We start from the raw sequence: 14,693 nt of genomic DNA, 5'->3' as shown, positions 1-14,693 counted from the left end.
CTCGTGACGAAGTCTCCGCTGAGCGAAACTCCGCCAGCGGAACTTCTCACTTCATCTCGTGACGAAGTCTCCGCTGCGCGACACTCCGCCAGCGGAACTTCTCACTTCATCTCGTGACGAAGTCTCCGCTGAGCGAAACTCCGCCAGCGAAACTTCTCACTTCATCTCGTGACGAAGTCTCCGCTGCGCGACACTCCGCCAGCGGAACTTCTCACTTCATCTCGTGACGAAGTCTCCGCTGCGCGACACTCCGCCAGCGGAACTTCTCACTTCCTCTCGTGACGAAGTCTCCGCTGGGCAAGGCCCCGCCGGTCTCATCACCATCGGTCTCCGACAGTGGAGCGTCTCCCTTGTCAGCCTGCAAACTGGGCATCTTCCGCTACACCACACAACGCTACCGGCACCCTCTTTTATCTGACATGTCGCGTGCTTTATTCAGTGCTGTACCGCTCAATAGAATACCGCCAAACACGTCTACTGGACGCTGTTTTCCTGCTTCAACCAGCGGGGGGTTATCCGCCAGAGGCGGATCCCGAGGCCACGCCTCATTCTGCCAAAACGTCCGCCACGCGGCGTTACGGTCAGACTGTCCCTACGGGACACGGGGACTAGTCAACAGTCTACGACGGCCCTGATCAGGTACGTTGACCCCCGTCATTTGGGTACTAAGATTGGGCTCGCTACCCAACACCCTCTGCTCCGTGCATCTCCCCCTCAACAAACAATTTACCGACCTTCCGGAGGTCCATCTTAGCCGGGGAGTGGGGGACTCCCTGGGGGGCCTTGCAGGGGCCCACCCGAAAGGGTATAAAGCGTTTGCTCAATAAATCCATGGTTGACAACGCACTGACGCTAATTATGCTTTTGCAAAGTCTAGCGAAAGAAACGCTTCAAACCGCCAATCAACTCCCCAACCAAGATTGCCCTCCTTGACTGGGGACTTGGGGGACTTGTACCTACATGTACATTTGCAAGCATAATTAGCTATAATGAGCTACGCTGTGGTGACCCGAGAGGGGGGTCCCATAGCGCCACGACTCCGAGCCAATGAGGAATCGACATGTCACGAATGACATCTCGATAGCTCATCAACCCGAAACCGCAAGGCCTTTTGAGTTTGGGTTGTTGGTTTACAAAACACTTTCTTGGACAAATCACTCTAGCAACCTAACAATATATTTTCAAAAGCGGAATCCAAAGTGGGCTAAAGGATTTGGGCTTATAATAGGAGCCCAATTTGGAAAATAACAAATCACTAAGTAAATACAAGTATGAGAGACGCGCCCCAGGGTTACGAGTCTCCTAAAGTTTTGTAAATAAGTGAGTAGAAAACAAACAATTAAATAAGAAGTAAATAGGTAAGTTACTTCAAAATCCGATAAGGGACCAAAACCATCTCTTGATAAAGCTAAAGAGAAATGCGCCAAGCCGGGTCATGTGCCTCCCCTGTACGCTTCCCGACCACATGCTCGAAACCTGCACACTATAGTAGGGGTGAGCTTTCGTCCTCGCATGCCCAATAGGGGCCGACCCAACCATGCTAGGTTTGAAAAATAATATACTTGAAAATATTACTACATAATATTGTGCACGTTTATCGAAAAATGCTTTAAGAAAAGTGGCAACCACAAACATTTGTTTTCTTTCATAAAACATGCAGTATGCTTCACACACTTGGAGCTCCGATATACTTACCTGCCGGCTAAAGTAAAATAAATCAGTGACCGACCTGGTTCATCCTGAGTACGAGAACCGGCCAACTACTCTGTAGTACTTCCGACTACAAGTAGCGAAAGTGTCCATTTCCTGGCCCTGAGTCTCCTATGACTGGTTCACTGTCTATACTCACTTTTTCTCGACAAACATAGGAGCACGGCCCCCTCCGGAGGTTCACGGTTATCGACACCGTGGGATCCCTAGGAATCTACGCATCTAGGTCCCATTCACTTTCAGGTCACAAGTACACACATACAAGGGTACAGTATCTCAACATGCAAGTCTAGCCTCGGTTTTCACAATTTGCAATTATCAGTTCTGAAAACACATGTATCACGAGGCATCGACTAATGAACAACCAAAAACGTACTTGCAGGCAACATAATATTATACTAGAGCATTCCACATATAACGAAAAACCTCTAACAAGGAAGGGACAGCTCACCCTACCTGGAAATTGGAGTGCTCGTCCACATTCGGGTTCGTTCCCGACTTTCGATCATGTGTCCAAATCCAAGTGCACACACTCGAGTCCTTTAACAAAAACTGAATTCGATAAGTATTCAATTCATAACTCATTTGCTTAATTTCTTTATGAGTTATCAATTTAACTTGAATCGATATTCAATGGTAACAATTCCCGAACAATTCACTTAACGTAGTAAGCTCATTCGGGAGATGGTGATGACACTTTTTTTTTTTTTTTCCATGTTAAAGTTTCGGTCAACCGGTTTGACCTCATTTCATTTAGCTTTTAAACCTTAAGCAAATTAAATAGCAACAACCACCATTCCCAAATGATTTTATCCTTCGGTAATTTCGGGATATGGTAGGTTTAGAATACTTCAAGTGTTTTACGAACTTTAAATTGAATTCCCAACAAATTAATTCACTTGTCAAAACCGGTCCTTTCTTATTTACCACTTTTCTCATGCATTTGATCAACTCACCGCTTTCATTCTTATGTCATATTTCACAAACAGTACACCAAGTAAAGGCCACTAATAATTCTTATACATAAAGTTCCAAACCAATCATTTCGGTACACGAAATCTGAAACTCGACTCACTATCAGTACACGACGTCAATGACGCCGTTAATTTGACACAAAAATGTCTATTATGCCCTCAGTTTTTTTTTTTTAATAATTTTTTTTTCTGTTCTTTTTTTTTCCTTCGTTTTTATCTCTTTCTTCTTTCTTCTTCCGGATCCACAGCAAGAAAGAGAGAGAGAGAGGGATCTGAGGAAGGAGGAATCGAATAGATGAAGAAAAATCAGAAAGAAAGAAAGGAAAACTAAAGAACAGAGGTGGGTTTCGAAGTGGGTGAGCTCGGGCTTCTTCTCACATGAAGAACAGAGGTGGGTTTCGTGGAGCTGGAAGAAGGAAGAAGAAAGAGATAAAAATGAAGGAAAAAAAAAAGAAGAGAAAAAAAAAACTGAGGGCATAATAGACATTTTGGTGTTAAATTAACGGCGTCATTGACGTCGTGTACTGATAGTGGGTCGAGTTTCAGATTTCGTGTACCGAAATGATTGGTTTGGACCTTTATGTATAAGAATTATTAGTGGCCTTTACTTGATGTACTGTTTGCGAAATTTTCCCTTTCATTTAGCTTTTAAACCTTAAGCAAATTAAATAGCAACAACCACCATTCCCAAATGATTTTATCCTTCGGTAATTCCGGGATATGGTAGGTTTAGAATACTTCAAGTGTTTTACGAACTTTAAATTGAATTCCCAACAAATTAATTCACTTGTCAAAACCGGTCCTTTCTTATTTACCACTTTTCTCATGCATTTGATCAACTCACCGCTTTCATTCCTATGTCATATTTCAATATTGGAAACAAACTTATCAATAAAATTCACAAGACCAATTCTCCACACTTCTGACCAAACCAAACTTGTCTCAACAACACCACCTATAACTCGAGCAACAAATACCAAACTTCCCTTCAAGTAATTCCCACACGACCACACTTCAATCGGTACAAACAAACCACTGCAGTAGAGAATTAAAATACCCAGACCCTTACCGCTCTTCTTTTCCAGATTGGGAATCAAGTCGTCGCTGCTGCAATCCACCTTCGACAACAGTTTCAACACCTAACGAGCATAACAAAATTAACAACCCATCTCCTCACCAATACTTGTATTCAAAACAGAACCTATGAGTACTCCTTACCTTTTCTTTCAGTCTCAACAAAAACTGACGTAGTAGCTCCTTCCTTTCCAAAACTCCAAAATGCAGAAATCCGTTAACCTCAATTCCAAATCAAGGAGCAGTAGATCAGGGTTTTTGATTCTTAAAGACCCAAAGGCTTTAACCAAAGAGAGAGACGACGAAATTACCTATTTAAGAAAATCTGGGAGTCCGGCGGCGATGCACAGCGGCGGCGCGTACGGCGGCTCTCGCCGGAATGGGAGGTCGAAGTTAGAGGGTTATGCTCTTTGAGGTGCTGGGTTCATCCATGGTGGTCGTGTAACTCAGACATGACTAGGAATTGAAAAACGACGACATGCAGAGCTACGGTTTCCGGCGAGCTAGCACAGCGTTTCCTGGCTTCGGTGGGTGGCAGAACTTCTGGGTTTTGCTCCTCGTTGCTTGCTGAGTCAGGCGACGGCGTCGTTGTGGCGAGGTGATGACCGGAAATCAGAGAAGGCCAACGAGCAGTGGCGTCGCTGCTTCGAGGAACCCGTGCGGAGGCTGGAGACGATGCATGTCGACGGTGAGACTCGGGCTTGGGTCGGATTTGGGTGCGGCGTCGATTGGTTGTGGCGGTAACAAGAACTGGTGGCCGGAGATGGAGTTTCCGGCGCTGGCAGAGGGAGAAGGTGAGAATGAGAGAGATCGGGGAGAGAGAGTGATGCGGCTGCAAGGGAGAAATGAGAGTTTTGGTTTTTAGGGTTTCCAAGTTTTCTATTTATACTAGTGTCTGTGAAACGACGATTTTACCCCTGCGACGAATTACGAGATTCTCTTAGCTGATTGCTTTCGGTTTCGGGCTCGTAAATTTTCTTTTACTCGTTTTTCGTCGGAAACTTCCTAAGTTAGTTCTCGACCTCGTCCTAAACCTAAAACTCGATTTCGTTAGAACTAAAAATTAAAATCGTCACTACAAGTCTACAACTCAATTCGCCTTCTTTTCAAATTTGCTTCGACGATCTTTGCTTCAATGAACTTTAGTAACCTTCTAGGCCCAAATGAAAGAAATCTCGGCCCAAACCTAAATCATAAGGCCCAATAGGTGGTCTCGACACCAAAAACTATTTCCAAAGTCAATTCATTCACTTGTATCACCTTGCGAAAATCTTATTGGCGAAAATTTAGCTTTTAAAATTAAACAAAATTTTCGGGGGCTCACATACGCTCATTATACCGCCAGAAGTATCAAACTCCCACCAAAGTAATGTCCTACGGATAGACCGCTAGGCGGGCTACGGCCTGAGCGCAGGGTCGTCCCCATATCACCGCCGACGCGCCGCCACGCGCTGCTCCAAGACGGCGCCAGAAGCTACTGAAACTAAGAACTGAAGCACATCAGTCCCACATCGAAAACAGAGAGAAGATCAGACCTCTCCTCACCTATAAATAGGTCCTCTCTTCTCTCTTCATTAATTACGCATTCTACTACTCATTTATTGTTATGCTGCCTATATGCATGGACTGACTTAGGCATCGGAGAAGTGAAGACCGCCCAACGCGGTCTCCCTCTGACGCCCTGTCTCTCATTTGACAGCTAGCGAAGATCATCAAGTATACATAGTAGCGGTCCGCCCAACGGACCTGCGTTAAACGAAGGTCTGGCTACCGCCAGACTTTGAGCATTAACAAAAGAAAATGAAGAGGGAAGATGAGAGGATGAGAGAGAGAGCAGCCCAAAGGGCTGCCTCTGTTTTTTGTGTTTTCGGCTCTGCTCTCTAGGGTTCTCCCAAATGTGAGTGAGGGTTCCAATATATATAGCTGCTGGGAGACTGATTAATTGGAAACGTGGTCGTTTTGAAGGGATATGAGATAGGTGGATGGCTGTTGACGCGCGAGAGAAGGAGAGGATTTTGTCTTTGGCGTGTAGTGAAGCAAAAACACGCTGCAATGCTTCCTAAATTAAGCCACCATGCTTAATTGTACTGCTGCCATGTGTCAACAATGGTTTTAGACCCTTCCAATTAAGCTAACGTGCAGCACATGATTGGCCTTAATTAACCATTGGTTAATTAAAACTAATGGTTAATTAAGGTTGTAATTTTCCTTTTCTTCAATTTATTTCTCTTACCCAATTTTCTTCCGCATTTCTTAATAGTGCCGACTAGTGCTTGACCGTTGCTCTACTATTTTGTCCTTTTGTCGGAAACTCTAATTTGCTCCAATTTTGTCCAATTTTCTATCGGTTTCCGCAACTCCACTTATTTCCTACAAGATAAATATAAATAGATTAATTACATAATAATTTACTTGAGGATTAACTTATTTATAATGTTTTAGATACAATTACATGCATAAAAATGCGTGTAATCAGACACCAAAAATCAAAGACAAAATCAGAACGGTGGCCATTTGACTCCATCTCCTTCACAACAAAATAATAATAAACGGTGATAGAGGACCTTAGAATTAGGGCTGGGTTCGGTACGATACCGGGCCTTCAAGTCTAAAACCACCTACCGTACCAGAGCTTATTGGTACACAAAATGAAGTACCATTACCGGCCACAAAAGTCGGTATACCAACTTCTCGGTATCGGTTGGTTGGGCCTCCAACCGAGTTTAAGATTGGGCCACGATCTGGCCAGAGCCTAAGAATTGAGCCTGCTATGCAAGGCAAGCCAAGATCTTGCAGAGTCAACCCCAACCCGACACCACCACCACCACTGCCATCCCTCCACCACCGCCCAGATCGCGCCGACTCCTCTGCCGGCCCACCACTGTCGGACTAGCACAAGGAAACTATCCCTAGCCGCCGCAGACCCAATTCAACACCACCAAGTCCGCCGCTTCAGTCGCCAACCCCAAACCAACAGCAATGATCCAACCTCTGCTGCTCGTCGAGGCTTGGTCGTCACAACTCCCCCAAACTGAAGGTCGAGATCCGTTTCAATCTCCTCCGACCCCAAACCAGCAACCAAGTTCCAAATCCCAACCCTCTAGGTCTGCAAGATCCGAAACCCCACCCCTCAGCACCCCTGCAAGAATCAGAAGGGATGGGAAAGAAGAAGAAGAAGAAGAAGAGAGACAGAAGAGACGGGAAAAGAAAGAAAAAGAAGAAAGAAGAAAGAAGAAAGAGAAGAGAGAAGAGTCGTCCAAAAAGAAGAGAGAAGAATAAAAAACTAAAAAGAAGAAGATAAGAAGAGAGACAGAAGAGACGGGGAAAAGAAAGAAAAAGAAGAAAGAAGAAAGAGGAGAGAAGACTCAGAAGAGAGAAGAAGAGTCCAAAAGAAGAAGACCGAATAATAAAAAATTAAAAAAAATGAGTATGATACATGTCTTCGGTATGGTACGGTATACCATGTATATGTGAAAATTGAAACCATTACCGTACCGTGTATGTGGAGTCGGTACGTTTGTACCGTACCAAGACTTCGGTTACCAAGTTTTCGGCTACCAATTCACTTGGCTCGGCTCGGATGCAGTTGGTACGGTTTGGTTCGGGAGAATTTTCCAGCCCTACTTAGAATCCATCATTGGATTAAACTTTTCATAGCTATAGACATCAGAACCCCTCATTTCCAAAATACGTAATGCTCAATAATTCAAGATCATACAATGAGGTTGAGACTTGGACGTCATAGATCTCGATTCAATTCATTAAATCTAGATAAACTAACTAAACCAAATCCAATGACAATTACGAATGGAATTGAGAGGCTTATCACCTTTCTTGACCAGCAGTGTCCCAAATCTAGGCCTTGACGATCTTATCATCGACGTGGATGCTTCAAGTGGCGAACTCGACGCCGATGGTAGATATAGACTCGAGGTTGAACTCGTTGCGCATGAACCTGGACAAGAGGTTGATTTGCCAACGCCGGAATCACAGATGAAGACGACCTTGAAGAGGTAGTCATAGTCATCGTCTGATCTATAGGCCATCTCGAAGAGCCGGAGAGACTTTTCAGTTGGGATTTTCGATTGGGGATGAAGAAGCCGAGGGCCTTGTCGTTGTCACCGGAGAAGAAGTCCTCATTTAGGGTTCCGATGTAGGTGAGGTGGAGGAAGATGCGATAACGGTGGTGGAGGACCTCGTCGAAGAGCCGGAGACCATGACGACTTTGTCATGTAGATTGCGCCATGCCTTCAAGTCATCACCGGCGATTGTGAGGTATGCAACGGCATCGTTTCGGTTTGTGTCGCACTACTAGAATTTTGTTCATAGACATCGGTTCTGGACCGATGTTAAACTAATTTTCGACCGATGTCTTAGTGGGTGTAGAGAAAAGTATAGACATCAGTATAAGCGCGTTTTCAACCGATGTCCCAGACAACAACCAACATCGATTCTAAAACACAAATCGATGTATAATCGTTATAATCATCATAATCTTATATGTTAACTATATTTAATTCTTCATATTTTCACATTTTATGCTTAGTAAAATATATCTCGAACAATACCTAAGTGAACATTTAAATCGATTACAATTTCAGAAATGATGTCTAATACTGTCGTAGACATCAGTGTTCAAAAACTATTGTTTGTTCTTGGCCATTTTTACATGCATCTTGCCACCTTATTTTCCTAAGGACGATGTATGTGGCCTTAGGCAACATCGGTTACTTTATTAAGAATGATGTGTTGTTGTACAGGGGACATCGTTTTTGTTCATGTAAAACGATGTTTACTGGTTTTATGTACATCGCTTCTTTTGATATGAACTAATGTGTTATTTCGTCGTAGACATCACTTCAGGTTTTTAAAACTAATGTTCTGTGTTTCATGGTAAATTGGTTTACTTTATAATAAGTGATTTGTACGTCGACAATAGATTACGTTTTCGTGTTTATAAATCGATGTGCACTGGTTTTAGGTACATCGATTTTGTGGGCACATTTCGATATGTTGGTAATCATGAGACATCGATTTTTATTTTAGTACTGATTTCTAATCTCTAAATTGAGATTGCATGCAAAGTTTGCATCTAGCTACTACTTGGAAAAGAAATACATTTCTCAATATATTAACTCAAGCACATCATCTAAAAATTGAGGCATTCCATTAATTATGTCCAAATTCATGATCCAACATAATTCACAAAATAAAACTGCAAACCTAAAAATGCTAGCGTAGAAACATATGAACAAGTTAAAAGATTAGTCACATTTTCAGTCAAGATAAAGAGTTGCATGGGTACGCCAAACTCAAAGATTTCATACTAAGTGTGCCCCATCAGAACTGCAGTACATTTCTTTTCCTGAATATTCCATATCTTAACCTAGAACAAAACCAAAGAAACAGCAGAATCATTAGTAACTAAACCAACTTCTATACACGGCAGAATAACAGTTTGATCAACTACTATAGGTCTGGAAAATTGAAATGGTCCAAATAATATCAGAGTATTAGGAAATCAGAACAAGCAAAAACATGAACTGAACACAACAAAATGGGCAAACTCTGTGATTGAAATGCTTAAACCAGATAAAATTACTGGAAAAATTCACAGCACAATGCACACAGCCTATGAAAAACAAGAATTGAAGTAGCTCAAATAGCATAACAGAGAACCAAAACCAGAATACTGCGTCTGGAACATGACATGAAGCATATAAATATATTGCTGCAGCTCATTAATCATTAGCTCTGAGCTCAGTGCTCAGTGACAACATTTTTGAACAAGTAAAGCCTGAGCACACTCAACTTTGTATTTACAAGGTCTATTGTACTGCACAGACTCAAGACAGTATCACTTTGCATTTTGGGAATTCACACACATGTTAAGCCAAATTCAAAATATAGGACTAGAATACAACACTTAAAATTACCTATATGCTGGAGAAAACTAACAGCAAATTAAAGTGCGCATGACTGAATGGTCTCCATATGTAGCCAACGACTGATCCAAGGGATTTCTCGAAGTTCTTGCATGAGCTGGGTACTCCATCCATCTGTAATCCCAGTCACAATCTGTAATCCTTGTACTGTTCAAGAAATGCAATATTAGTGCGACAAAAATGTACATGTAGTACAAGGGAGACATAAACTAAAAAATAAAGATGCATGCACCCACATCCCCACACCACAGGAACACACAAGTAGGCACACAAATTAACTTGAGATATGTGAACTGCGTGCTTTCTTATGGCATAAACACTAGTAGACAAAAATTATAATAGAAATATAACATAAATATATATATATAGTGTGTGTGTGTGTATTTGTTACCGAGAAAAGAAAAAATAGTTTCCACCATGCTTATAATAACAACATGACAAGCTTAATCTTACAAATGATCCCCCTTCCCACTTCACCACATGTTTTTCCATCATAGAAAGACAAGCATGAAGCCTTCTTACTGACCTTGTTGTTCTTGGCCCAAATTTTAAAATTTGATTCCAAAATACAAAACAATGGGAGGGTAAACCGAAACAACGCCCTTATAGGCAAGGTTAGTTGTCTGATCCCGAAAAGAGCAAATTCTTTCAAAAATAAACAAAAAATTTGCTTTATTTTGGCTGCAGAAAACACTACAGGAAATAGAATGTTATTGAGTTATGAACTTTGCAAGTTGCATTTTTTCAGCTATAAAAAACTCAGCCCCACAAATCCAATTCATTAGTCCTTTTTGCGTTGGTGTGTGTTTTTGAGGTTTATACCATACCAAATTTCAAGACCAAAAACCCTGATCTCATTTGGGTTCCTAACCTTCTCATAAATCAAACACAAATTTCTACAAGAATCACAAGTATCACCATCATAAAGAGACTCCCTAATTTGGTAATTGTAAAAGTTTCAACACTAAAATCCCATCTTTCCCTGAAGTTTCTCACAAACAAAAACAGAAAGCCCAAAAAAAAAAAAATTTGAATCAAAAAGAAGAAGAAAGCATACCTCTAAGAACAGCACCACACTGATACATAGAGTAATCAGCTAGCTCAGGAAGAAGATTCTCACACTTTGGGCACTGAACCAACCTCACTTTTCCACCTGAGTCCCCCATTGCTCATAACAAAAGCAACCCAACAAAACCCATAAACCCAAAACAAACAAAATCCCACTGTTGACAGTCAAAGTTAGCAGAGAAAAAACCCAAAACAAAAACAAAAGCTGAAAAAATGATTCAAGGGGTTTGAAATTTGGAATTTGGCGTCAAACATTGATTTAAAATTGAAGCAACTCTTGCAACAAGCATTACATTCAATAAGCATGCAAGAGTATAACACTTCAGTGACTACAATGAGAAATGCAGTTCTAAAAAGATTCAAAAGAGTACCAACAGTTTAGAGATAGTAACAGTTCTGGCTTTCTGTATCTAATCTTTATAAGTAATGGGCATCACCCTTACCTTACAGAGTTTCATTGAGTGCGAGTGAGTGTATATAGCTAACTATACACAGATGCGTACACAAACATACAATCATCCACAACTCCGATGCAAAATAAACCAGTCGTAAAGGGAAATTGAAGAGCATATAGTGAATAAGGATAAAAAAGGGACCTGTTTGACGGACTCGGCAATCTCGGGGCCATACCGTCGCCGGGGAAGATTGAATTCAATAGTATACCTTCAAAAGGATGCTCAAATATTGAGTCCACAATCGGGCGTACAAGCTCCGGCTTTAAAAGGATATCTCTGAATCCTGAGATGTGAATTCCAACATATCCCCTGCAGAAAACCAATAATAAACAAATTAGACTCACAGATCACTCATACAATCAGATATTATGATCAAATTTCCAATTCAAAATCAACCAGCCAGAAATAGTTGAAGAATCTTGAGATCAGAAACTTACTTCTTGGCTGATTCGCCTTTGACTTTAGCAGCAGAGTCAGGGGCCTTCTTGTCATCCTGCTCCTAAACCCAAATCCAAGTAAAACTGAAACATAAATAGAGATGAATCTCACTTTATTTACTCTATAACACAGTGCCGGCAATTTCAATAGACAAGGAACAACAGAATCTGCATATTAATAAACAAAAAATTGCAAATAACATGTGTAAGCAAGATAACTAGCTTAACATGCACACAAGCGATAGAGACCACAGTTATGAACCTTATACAACACAAGGCTACGAATAAACTTTACTTCTTCTTCACTATAATGTCCCTCTTCTTATTTATCATCAGGGAACTCTTTCACAGAAATAGGAAGACATATTCGATCTTCTAAGTTCATCAAGTCTTTAGCCCCCACCTTCACGAAAATCGAAATCAGAAACAAAACTACCCCATATAATTGCAACAAAAGCTCTGAGCTCTACCCATTAGTCCATTACAAAACAAAACAAAAGTTAATACAAATTTCAGATACCCTTAACACATTGATCCATGTCAGATGCTTCTCTTCGAACCTGTGATAAATAATCAAAGCAAACCACTTTCCAATCACCATTCAAGAACCCATTTCCAAAATGTAATGAAACTTCAAAAGACTTTAACCTGTCTTAAGCGAAAGAGCTTCTGAACAAGGCTTCTGGGAATCTCGGGGCAGCACCTGGTGACCCATTTAAGCGCCGTCGTAGCTGAGGAGGTGGAGGGTTTAATATACACATCTCTGAGAGCTCTCGTCCCAAAGCGGCGCCGTTTACGGTGGCAGTGAACGGAGGTAGAATGAACCACTTTTTGCGGCCTTTTTTTTTGTCTTGGTGAAATGTTTGGGTGGTTGCGTAAGATCGGGAGTAGTGGAAAGGTGAGATGAAGAGCCTATCGCCGACGGATTCGGCCGAGGAGGAGAGTGGAGCAGAGGGCGGAGAAGACCAGAGCGAGCCTCTTCAATTTCTTCAACTCTGCCAATCTCAGATCGAGGCCGGCTCAGGATTCAAAGTTGTTACTTCAATTTCAGATCGAGGTCGGGCTTTCGGCTCTTCAGATTCCGGCGGAGAATGGAGGAGGAAGGTTCGTGAAGTTGATTAGGAGCTCGAGTTTGTGATGCTGGGGTTGAGAATGGATATTAGGGCTTGAGGCAAAGTGAGAAAGTTTTGGGGTCGGGCCGAGTGCTTTTTTTTTTTAAGTGTGAAAATTTTAAGTTTTCGTCCCCGCGTCCTTGAATTCATTAAAACACTTAGCGCGTCCACGAAAATGAGGTTCCCGCAAATTTTCAAATAAAACTTTTAACACCGGTCATTTTAAGAACTGATGTTAATGGTATACATTTAAATCGGTATTTTTCTAAAACGATGTTAACTTACTTTTTTACATCATGTGCAAGTCTAACCGATTTAAATGATGTGATGTAAATGAACAGATTTCTAGTAGTGTCGGTTGCACCTTGCCTTTAAGTCGTCGCCGGCGATCTCGTGAGGTCTGCAACGACATCGATTTGGTTTGTGAGGGATAGTCGCACCATGCCTCCAGGTCGTCGCCGAGGTCCTCTGAGGTCTGCAATAGCATCTTGATTAGAGAGAGAGAGAGAGAGGATTTTTGTTTTTAAACCAGAGAGAGATATTATAAATTGAGAGGTCAGAAATTGTGGAAGGGTACAATTGTCATAGACAAAATAATTTGAAGATAGAAGTGGCCTTATAGCTAATTAAAGTTTCAAAATGACATTTACATGTAATTTTCTAAAAAAGTAGTGTTAGTTACAAAATAGAGAACTTTATTACACAATTAATGACTCGCGCCTCATTTACTGTATATACATAAAATTTTACCACTATGACAGCAATTGGTTGTCACATTAGTAAAATGGTTATCAAACTTGTAATATAAAAAATTACCATAAATAAGAGCTTGATTACTACTTCTACAACAATTTATTGTCTCATTGGTAAAATGATTCTCAAACTTGTAATTTTGAAGAATTACCACAAATACAACCTTGATTACTACTTAATTTGTACCTTAATTGTCGTAAAATCAGGAAAAAACATCATCAAATAAGTAAATAACTCCTAAAAGACAGTAGTTACAAAATAGACAACCTCATTACAGGCTTACAGCATAAAGGACTCACCGCAAATTTACTTTAATATATGAAGTTTTACCAGTATAGCAACACGTGTACATTTGTTATTTTATTAATAAAGTGGTTCTGAAAACTTGTAATAGTGAAGTATTAACACTTATTACAACTAGATTACCACATGCTAGAATCATTAATTTACCACAATAATTATTTCTACCAAACGAAAAAAATTAACTTCTAACAAATATTTGAGAACAGAAAAAACTTGACTGCTAACCAAATCATTGATCTTACATGATAACTCTAAAGAAGGAAAAAGTATATATCCACATATATAACTTGAATTAGAAGGACTACACTAAACGGTTCATGCTAGTAAATAGAACTTTTGAAGAGGCTTCATTCCTAACATACTGATCAACAGATGAAAATTAGTAGTTGCTTCTCAATCTAGGCTTCTCAAAGTGTCAACACACTATTTGACTTTCGGAGGAAAGCTTGGTTGGATTCTTGAGCCTCCAACATATTCCACTTAAATGGTCTTCCAATATCTGGTTGACGTACTGCAACAAATAATAAAAGGCAAAGAGGGGAAAGAGATGAGTTAATTAATTTGAACTGGAACAAAGAAAAAAGAAAACATCTAGTCACTACAACAAATCTGGGCATTAGTGGCCATGACAGTGATCACTAAAACTAGGAAATTTGGTCACTAAACGTGGTTATTGACCAAATTCGGGTGGTCACTGTAAGTCCCTCACTGATTCTATTCAGTGACCAACTTACAATGTTGGTCACTAATTCAAAATGTCTTAGTGACCAAGATTTTATGGTCATTAAATCAAAATGTCTTTAGTGACCACGATTTTATGGTCACTAATTCAACATGTCTTTAGTGACCACGATGTTATGAT

General features: G+C 40.8%; 2 long non-coding RNA genes across 5 annotated transcripts; both read right to left on the bottom strand.

Moving 5' to 3' along the window:
• Nucleotides 1-1,331: 1,331 nt before the first annotated feature.
• On the bottom strand, nt 1,332-3,807 carry LOC133742941 (uncharacterized). Its single transcript, XR_009862982.1, has 3 exons — nt 3,754-3,807; nt 2,167-2,250; nt 1,332-1,483 (listed from the first exon to the last, which is right to left on the bottom strand). It is a non-coding gene; the product is annotated as an uncharacterized LOC133742941 (long non-coding RNA).
• A 5,096-nt stretch (nt 3,808-8,903) lies between these two features.
• Nucleotides 8,904-12,916, bottom strand: LOC133727328 (uncharacterized). Of its 4 annotated transcripts, none has more exons than XR_009855117.1 (5): nt 12,312-12,916; nt 11,664-12,223; nt 10,761-11,535; nt 9,695-9,850; nt 8,904-9,144 (listed from the first exon to the last, which is right to left on the bottom strand). It is a non-coding gene; the product is annotated as an uncharacterized LOC133727328 (long non-coding RNA). The 4 variants fall into 4 exon arrangements; XR_009855119.1 differs by having other exon boundaries at nt 10,761-10,926; nt 11,368-11,535; nt 11,664-12,896; XR_009855118.1 differs by having other exon boundaries at nt 11,664-11,747; nt 12,312-12,885.
• Between the last annotated feature and the right edge of the window lie 1,777 nt (nt 12,917-14,693).

This window comes from Rosa rugosa, chromosome 1, assembly GCF_958449725.1.
Source record: "Rosa rugosa chromosome 1, drRosRugo1.1, whole genome shotgun sequence".
In the NCBI taxonomy this organism is placed as follows: domain Eukaryota; kingdom Viridiplantae; phylum Streptophyta; class Magnoliopsida; order Rosales; family Rosaceae; genus Rosa; species Rosa rugosa.
This window is presented reverse-complemented; position numbering and strand designations above follow the sequence as displayed.